At 39.4% G+C, this 9,857-nt stretch overlaps 2 long non-coding RNA genes across 2 annotated transcripts; both read right to left on the reverse strand.

The window, feature by feature from the left end:
- Positions 1-7,600: 7,600 nt before the first annotated feature.
- Positions 7,601-8,446, reverse strand: LOC121973253. Its single transcript, XR_006109452.1, has 4 exons — positions 8,376-8,446; positions 8,259-8,295; positions 7,854-7,923; positions 7,601-7,706 (listed from the first exon to the last, which is right to left on the reverse strand). It is a non-coding gene; the product is annotated as an uncharacterized LOC121973253 (long non-coding RNA).
- Positions 8,441-8,760, reverse strand: LOC121973254. The gene is made up of 3 exons (XR_006109453.1): positions 8,684-8,760; positions 8,544-8,601; positions 8,441-8,459 (listed from the first exon to the last, which is right to left on the reverse strand). It is a non-coding gene; the product is annotated as an uncharacterized LOC121973254 (long non-coding RNA).
- Between the last annotated feature and the right edge of the window lie 1,097 nt (positions 8,761-9,857).

Genomic DNA, 9,857 nt, shown 5'->3' on the forward strand with positions numbered 1-9,857 from the left:
AGATTATAGAATTCCATGATTGAAAATTTAGATCGGATGAGATGAATAAGGAAAAATAAATCTAAATAAATTCTGATTAAATTAAAATTAAACTTAAATTAAATTAAAATTAAAATTAAATTAAATTAAATTAAAGTTAAAATTAAAATTAAATTAAAATTAAAGTTAAAATTAAAATTAAATTGAAATTAAAATTAAAATAAAATTTAACCAACTTAAAGCTTTCAAATTAATCAGCTTAATTAGTTTTTAAATTAATTAACTTAAAGTTTTAAAATTAACTTAATATTTTTCAAAATTAATTACCTTAATTATTTTTCCAAATTTAACTTAACGGTTCCAAAATTTAATTAACTTAAACATCTTTCAAAATTTAATTAACTTAAATATCTTTAAAACTTAATTATTTTCCAAAATATACTTAAACCAAATTCAACCATCTCACAATCACCCATAGGAATAACTAATTGCTAAACTGTGAGATGGAAAATTAGGGAGCTTATTTCAATCAAACTATCTTTTGATCCATCAAAAGGAATCCAATTCAAATACCATGTAAAATACCAGAAAAAAAAAAGGAATAATGATAAGGGAATTTTTAGAAATTTTTGGGGAATTTTTCGGAGCTCGTACGGACGAGTTAACGGGGATAAAAATAGGACCCGGGAAGAGCCTGTTTAGGCTACCCTATTTAAGCGAGGAATTGTTTATTTATTTATTTTATTTCTTTACTTTTCTTTTATCTCTCCGTTTCTTTTCTCTCTCGCCGAACCCACGTGCCGACACCTCGCCCGCGCTCGCGCTCGACGCCGGCCCTAACCGCAGCAGCGGTTTTTCTCCATGGCAATTTAAGCTTTCCCTTCTTCTTCCCCAGCCAATTTCCTCTTCCTCTCTTTCTCCCGACACCGAGCAGCGCCAAGCCTAGCCTCTCCACTGCCGCACACCCTCCTTTCTTTCCTTCTCCGCCGAGCCACCACCGGTTTGTGCCCTAGCCAGCCCCGACGCCACTGCCGGCACCGATTCCCCAACGCCGAGCACCGCCTTGTTCCTTGCTGGAGCAGTCGACGATCGCCGGGATCCTCCTCACCCATGCTGTGCAGGCCATCCTGAGGTATTCCCTGCTCCAAGCTTCATTTTTTTTCTCCCTTTCTTCCTCTGCCCTAGCCCTGGTCGCGGACACCAGGAGCCGCTGGGAACGAGCACTTGAGCCTCCACCTTTCCCTGTGCCCTAGATTGGGTTCACAGTCACCTCGCTCGCTGCCGCACCTCTGCACAGTGCCGACGCCGCTGCCCTAGTGCCCTCTGCCCTTGATCAATCCACGGTGAGGTTTAGTTTTGGTTGGGAATTATGTAGGTTCAAGGATCTTGATGAATTGTTGTTCCTTTGTGATGATCTATTTTTCTTGGTTTCGGCAGAATTTCCATCTAGCAGCACTTTGTTTCCGCAGCGGCTGTGAGTTTGAGGTATGTTGTAGGGATTTGGCTACATGTTGTAGTTAGATAATGAATCATGTGTTGATTGATTAGATTTATGTGTTGAAGTAGGTATGATTGGATTATGAATAGTTAGGGTTAAAGAAGCTAACCCTAGATGGTCGGTGGATTAGGAATTTGTTTAGCTATTTGTTTATAATTAACTTAGCTAAACTGTACAATTTACTACAGGACTTTGACGCGAGACGAATAACTCGACGTCGTATTTGGACCAGATTGGACTTTACGATTGGAGGCGGGTACCTCTTGACTTATCTTTTTATGATATTGTCAATTGGATATGCATAGTATTTTATAGCTGCAAGCAATGATCATGTTTGTCTTTGGTATGTCACGGTTTGATACCCATAGCATGATCTGTTTGGTCGCTTGTTATGTATCCATGTTTATACTCCATGATTATTACCATGAGTATCTTAGTTCCTTGAGTAAGTGACATACCATGCTTTACTGAGTTTAGGACTAGATTCAGGATTTTTATTATCTGGCATGTGTACCTATATTTTTATATCATATTTGATCTGTGTATCTAAACCCTTTGCTTTGATCCATGTATGTTGTTGGTACATATTTTATGAAGGTGGATATGTTCAGGATCTAGGTTATTATACCATAGAGGACCTGTATACCCTAGATCTGTGGATTTGATTTACTAGTACTAGGGTACACATTTATATATATATATGGATTTGGTTCAGGATATTGTCATGCTTAGTGTCATGCACCATTCGCATGATTACATGCTGCGTGATAGGTTGCTCCATTATTGTAGAGCATATCGCCAGTTCATCATTGTTCGGTGCTCCGTTGGTCCGCTCATGGGTAGCATGACGCAGCGTGGTAGCACGTCAGTTTTGCTCTATTCGGTGCTCCGTTGGTCCGCTCATGGGTAGTGTGACGCAGCGTGGTAGCACGTCAGGGATCCCTCCCTGTCATGGTGTACCGGGAGATAAGAGCATTGCGCTCCCCCATTTATGATTTGGGGTAGGAGTATGTGTGTACTCCGACAGCATCCCGTCCATTCGGTCACTCATCAGGAGCAGTGACGTCAGAGTGCACGATTGTCACAGCCCTACCCACTCAGTCTCACCATTGTGTGTGAGATGGCTGACTGGCGTCAGGGGTGACCATGTCATTGGCATCATACGCATTGATGCATTTATTACTTGTGCTTGCTGCATTTATTTGTTGCATTTGGTTGGATGCATATGTTTGACATGCATACAGGATTTATGACACTCTCGGTTTGACAACCCTTTTGTTCTGGATAGGAGTTCCTGGTGAGTACAGCTTCCTCAATTACCTTTTAGTTTTGCATTTTTCCTATATATGATTAGGAAGTTGTATTTCATGTTTATTGATGTTAGATATATCTTACTAGGCATGTCTATTGGTATTCGCTGAGTTGTTGAACTCACCCCCGTTGACACTATATTTTTCAGGTACCAGATTGTTATAGTCACTTGGGAGTATCCTGGCTGCCGGTTCCCACGTCACATCAGAAGACTCTAGTTTCCGTTAAGTTTTATTTATTTTATGTATCAGTGTGTTTAGCTCTGTACTCCGATTTTTGCTTCTGGAGCGTTGATGTTGTTATGTGTTATTTTGTATTGGTTGTTGGTTGTGTAAGCCTAGCCGGCTAGCAGTTTTGTGTTTTGGTTTGTATTTGGTTTCTGTCATTTTCCATTGTGTTTTGATTTTGGTGCAGCCGTGTGGGCTGCTTTACATATAACTGCGTGGTTGTGTGTATATTCCAGGCGCCTGTGGCTGTTGTATATTATGTCTGTAGAAATGCTTCAGATTGTCACCCGTACAGGGGAGGTGCTGCCGAAATTTCTTCGGACAGAGACTCCCCCGGGGCGTGACAATTTAGTGGTATCAGAGCAGGTATATGATACTTGCTATGTGTTTTGGATTTTCGAGATTTATCTGATACCAATTTATTGTTGGTATCAGAGCAAAGTTTACGAGTTTTATATCTCGTGTTTGGATTTCGTGTTTTAGTTTTCTCGATGTAACTTTTTGGGTTTTGGGACCTGGCAGCAGCAGGACATCTCCAAGCTATAGGAGGTATGTTGGTATACTGTTATCCTACCTTTCTGTTTGTATATGCACTGTTGACTATTACAGTTTATGACATGTATTATCATTCTTTATTAGTACCTGGCTAGCTGATATAGCATATATTTTATGTATTAGGTAAACCACTGATCAGGGTCGACCCTAATAGAGATCAAGGATTACGGTCTCAGGAGACTTTTTATATCATAACACCAGTAGTTTTAGCTTCTATTACTACTAGTTGGTTAAGAGATGAAGGCACATACCAGCCTCTGCTATTATTAGCTGGGTAGTGGATAGTATATATATCATCAGGTTGACCTAGCCAAGTAATATACCATTTTATCTTAGTTAATTTCATCAGTAAATATTGATTTACTTTTGTTAGATCGGTCAGTAGAAGATTGGTTTACGTTTGTCGAGTTGGGTAGTTGTGGATTGATATTCCTTAGTTGCTTGTGGAGGATTAAGGTATTCTTGATTAGTTAGTAGATGACCGATTTAGCTTTATTGGTCCGATCAGTAGAGGATTGTCATACTCTAATTTTAGAGGTTTGAATCTTTGGGTTATTTGTGCTTAGTTTGGTATCTAGAGCACATATGAGTACATGGCTTGTACTGACGTGGAAATGACTGAAATAATCGTATTTCATTGTCGGCTCGACTAGTTTTAGAGGACCGATGTATCCTATTCCATGAAGACTTTGACCATGGACTGTATGTACCTAGTTGGATAACATAGAAGGTAGCATATGGAATATCAGGTTGATTGGATTAAATATGCTGATTCTGCATATTTATGTGGTGTACATATGATTATTATGTGTTGTAGGAGTGTTATGATGGACGGTCTAATTGCATGTAGTGGGTGGATACTTTTCCAGTTATGATTGTTGTGGGTTTCTAGTAGAGTATACCCGAGTGGTCTGATTGGTTAATTGGAGGTATTTTGTCGATTTAATCTGTGTTGTGATATGTACACATGTGTTTGGTGTAATATTTGAGGTATCTTATTCATTATATTTGTTCTGTGTGTACCCTCGTGTCGATATTGATTTGTTGGAAGTATTACGTTGATTATACCCTTGGCATAGGTGTATATATGTCATGTGAGTGTTGTTGAGGTGTATTATCGATTATATCTATGTTGGTATATGCACACGGGTTTGGTATGCATTGTTGGAGGTATCACGATGATTTTTACCTGTGTTATGAGTATGTTTGGTGTGTACTAAATGGATGATCATGTTGATCATACCCTAGTTGCGTGTGCACGTGTGTCAGGGCATTATTGGTAGTCTCATGATGATTCTACCTATGTTGAGTGTGTATCATTATATCTTTGGTTGTATTACCCTGTCAACTAATTCTCCTATTAGTGGGTGACCGGCCCACTAGGATGATGATAGAGTTGACTATGGATTTGATTTGCTTACTAGGTTGTTATACCCTAGGCTAACCACAGTGATCTGTGGTAGAGTGACCTCATGCAGTCTCTGGCTAGATAGTTGGGTGCTTTAGGCACTTATGTTTGTTTGTGGTAGAGCGTAGCTCCCACATATTTTGGATTGTTGTGGTGGAGCGTTGCTCCCACATGTTATGGATCATTTGTGATGGAGCGTTGCTCCCACATATTGCGGATTGCTTATAGCGGAGCATTGCTCCCATATCTATTGCAGATACATATTTCGGATTATTTGTGGTGGAGCGTTGCTCCCACATATTGAGGATTTCTTGTGGTAGAGCGTTGCTCCCACATATATGGTGTTTTCGTGTGATGGAGCGTTGCTCTCACACTGGAGGATTTATTCTTTGGTGATTTATGTTGTTGGTGATCAGATTTTCGACTTATTATCGAAGATCTTATGGTTAGGAATGTCTGTGATACAGACATTATGTGTCTTGATTTTACCATTAGGCCTTGCGGAGCCTTAGATGTTATTATGGACTCGATGATTTGGGTATCCCTAGGATATTGGATCAGAATTCGTTATCGTTATTAACGACGTGGTGTTTTATTCCTGATCTGAGGTGTATCACGTACACCATCTTCGTATAGTTCTAGAGATGTTTCGACGGAAACGTCTATATGTGAAGATCAGTAGTGCGTATTTTGGTTGTCTTCTGTGAGATATTTGAGACACACGGTCACCAGTAGGAGTATACCATGGTTCCACAGGAGATAGAGGTTGTTACCGTTGGGAGTAGACGAGGTCTATAGAGGAGACTCGCAACTTCCTTTGTTTGGCTCGATATTTCCGGAGATACGTTGAGAGTTTCTCTCGGCACTACAACAAAAACCTTCATAGACATCGGTTTTCCACCGGTGTCTATTTCATTTTCGACCGATGTCTATGAAGCCGATGTTAAAAGTCTGTCATTTTAGACATCGGGTTAAAATCGGTGTAGTATCACTTAACGACGCCGATTTTACAGCGGTGGAAAACCGATGTAATATTAGTTAATAACACCGGTTTTACAGCGGTGGAAAACCGATGTAATATGTATATTTTTTCACAAATTTGATTTCCGAAACCATGAAAAACCGACAATAACAAAAAAAAATACACAAATATTCACAAATTATACAAATATTCTTCATTCAATAATATCCATAAAATACACAAATATTAACAAATTATATAAATAATCTTCTTAGAACAATATCCATAAAATACCCAAACATTCTTTTTACATCAAAAGCTAGCTAATAGATATACTATCCCTAACCATTAATGGGTACCCCACGGAGCAGTAGGCCTCACTTCCTGTCCAGATCCAATATTCAATCCTTTCCCTAGGTCCCATAGCATAGTTCAGTGGTCGGCTCTGAAGTCCTCAGTGGTAGAAGTCCGACCCCATTCTCCTTTTCTCGTTCGCTTCTCCCTTTTCCCAGTCATCCCTCTTCCCTGTCATCTGTGCAATTAGTTTGTAAATTCAAATAACCAGAACACGAGAAAAATATACATATTCAATGACATTCAATAAAATATATAATATAGTTAAACAAAGTGAAGACCTTGACAAAATTAAGACTCCAATGGTTTAGTCATGCATATTGCATAGAGTTCAATTGAGGAGTAAGAACTAAGAACCATATAGCTGACCAAATAGTTAGCAAAAATATGGGTTCATTGATGTTGATAATATATTTCTCTGTCCTATTTACTAATAACCACCTGATATGGGTTCATTAAAAAATTTTGTCATATTTTGTCAAAATTAGAATCAACTAGCTATAGACTGAAACTGAGCCTAAGCAGAATCAGAATCATAAACTTGCTAAACAATCTTGGGCATCCTACAATAGATTATCCAAAAGTTGCAGAACAAAGTTGTAAAAAATAGTAAAAGATTTGCAACTCTTATTCGATGCATAACAACAATTTTGATTTTGACACACGAGGCATTAACACCTGTTTTAACTTGACGCTATCTACTTGATAAAGTCAAGCAAAGACATTTACCTTCACTTCGATCCTTGAATCCTCGAATAATACATGCAAGACTCCAAGGCCTTCCACCAGAGCATGCTTTTGCTCCACCTTTTAATATGCCATTGTGTTGCTTCAGTCTGAGAATATGTCATCTTTTGTCAAACAATGGGAAGAGTTTCACTTACATATGCACGAATCTATATATTCATCAACAACATCTTCCAGCTAGACAAATCTAATGAAGGTAAAGGCACACAAATAATACAAAAAAAAATTCTTCTGAGTGTGTGTTTCAGATTTAGAAAATATTTCAGTGGCATGTAAGTCAGAAATCAGTACTTAACAAATTAGAAAAGCAATCATCTTTAGAGATTTGTCAAGGACACATTTAACTAGCACCTTATCTAGACATAATATAGGCATTGGACATGTAATCAAAACCCCATCTATTTCGATAAGAACAAAATAAATTAAGGAAATGTATACAAGCGGGAAGTTCTCAACATTCCACAAGAAAAATCCATGATCATATTTGTTAGACTTTAAATCCGAGGCCAAAAGCTTGCACAAGGTCATTAAAGACTCACGCAAGGTCATTCAAGCTTGACAAATACAACCCGGTATTCAGGAATGGCAGCTATATAAGGAGTAGATGCACCTGTCTCATTTTCATCCTGAAGTAACTTATCCAACTCCGGCCAAAGAAGCTCCCTCCTGAAAGTACAGTTGATATTTCATATTCCACACAGGAGTAATGAGATAATGATGGGCAAAAGAGAAAAAAAATAGAAAACTAAAAAATAGCAGTAGCCGACATTGAAATTTGGATGGCATGCATAAAAGTTTGCTGATACTACATACCATGCAGAGAAGTCATCCTCAATACCCTGATCATCATCTCCCAACCCCACTTGGACAATGTGCTTGGCGCCTATGCAGAGGAAAAAAAATATAGAAGAATATCCAAGTACGAATGATGCTTAAATTCATTAAACACATCTACAAACTTGCACATGACTACTACATTACAGTTGTATGTATGAAACTCACAGATAACATGTCTACTCAACTGTTTCTTAGTAACTCCTCATACCATGTTGACTTTACAAGTTTTTAGAGTAACAATTAGTCTACAAAACGAGTTAAATTCTCTAGAAAAATGAAATGCATGAACTTTGAGCTTGCAACTGAAGATAGGATTTAAAATCAGCTTTAGGAGCATATGTGACTTAGTCAAATCACAAACTAAATAAATCAACTATATACCTTGCTCATGAAGCAGTTCATCGACCACCACAGCAACCTTTGCAAGGACACAATACACAAATATATTAGCCAAGCAATTCCCACAAAAAGAATACTGACAATTTCATCATGCCAAACCTTATTAAAATGTTCATATTGCTGATTGCCCAAACTAAACACACCAAATTGAAGATTTTCCAACCAGGTTCCTCTTTCTTTCCCCTATAAAAACTAATAATCAACAATCGATCAAGGCAAAAGGATTATTGGTAGAATAGATTAACTAAATGTGCATGTTTCCAGAACCTCTGTAAACCATTTGTAGAACCGGGCAGCATTATCAGTAGGCTCGCCATCTCCATACCTAAAGAAAACAAAGGGATCAGCTCGAACTTTGAGGAAACTGATCGTTTATAAAAACAAAAAATTCCTGGCTTTCAACTTACGTAGCCAAGAAGAACAAAGCCAAGCTCTCCTTTTTCAGGTTCTCCTCGTACTCATCATCCTCAGTAGCATATTCGTCCTATAATTGAGGAAACTAACTACAGATCAGTCAATTAATCAGTAGTATTTCCAATGATCTGAAACAGAAGGAAGATAATCTTACGATATCCATGACTTTAAATATGGCATTAGGGTACCGTGCTTTTGCCTCCTCAGCCAGCGCCTAGAAGGGGGGAAAATCTAAGATCATGGGAGAAAAATTCAAAAAATGAACTACTCGGATAAAAACCCTAACCTTCGCGAACCCCTCAGCCGTCCTGGTCTGCGTCCCGAAGAAGACGGTGACCTTCTTCTTCCCTTGGTCCTCCTTTGTATCCATCTGGGTCTTCACCACTAGCGGCTTCGGCGGCTCGACGGGCTTCCTTCCGCTCGATCGCCAGACGAAGAAGATTGCCACGCAACCGACAAGCACGACGATGACTATGCTCAGGACGACGATCAGCAGCCGGTTCTCCACGAACGCATTCCCGGTGCTGGAATCGAGCCCATATCCGTCGGAGAGGGAGGCGACGACGACCGACAAGAGATCAAGGGACGACGCCTTCTCGGAACCTATCTGCATCTTGGCGGATCGAGCGGTGAATCGGAAGCACAGATCTCCGATCTCTGTTTCTGAATGCTTCGAATTGGGAGAATGAAGGAGGTCGAGATTGGGTCGGCGATGGGAGGGGAGGAGAAGGTAGAGGCAGAGAAGGTGAGTCGCCCGAAGACGGCTCTCTCTCTCTCCCTCCCGTGGACGGCAGCATATAGGGTTAGGTTAGAGGGAAGAGTTGAAAATTTTAGCTAAGTATTGGTGGGAAAATTATCATAGACATCGGATTTTAAAAATTGATGTTAAAATCGGTGTCTATTAACGAAAAAACGGCCGCTCAAAGACATCGCCTAAAAAACCGATGTCTATGTGCGAAAATCTGCGCTCATAGACACCGGTTTTTGGAAAAACCGGTGTAAAATACTCAAAGACATCGAATTTTACTTAAAATCATTGTTGTTCCACTGATGTCTATGAAGGTTTTTGTTGTAGTGCGGATTGCTATGCCACTTACACGCCTGACCAGAATAGGCGTGAAGTTCTCTTAGACTGAGGATTGCGAGACCAGCTTCCAGGAGCTGAAG

Source organism: Zingiber officinale, chromosome 4A, assembly GCF_018446385.1.
Source record: "Zingiber officinale cultivar Zhangliang chromosome 4A, Zo_v1.1, whole genome shotgun sequence".
NCBI classification, from domain to species: domain Eukaryota; kingdom Viridiplantae; phylum Streptophyta; class Magnoliopsida; order Zingiberales; family Zingiberaceae; genus Zingiber; species Zingiber officinale.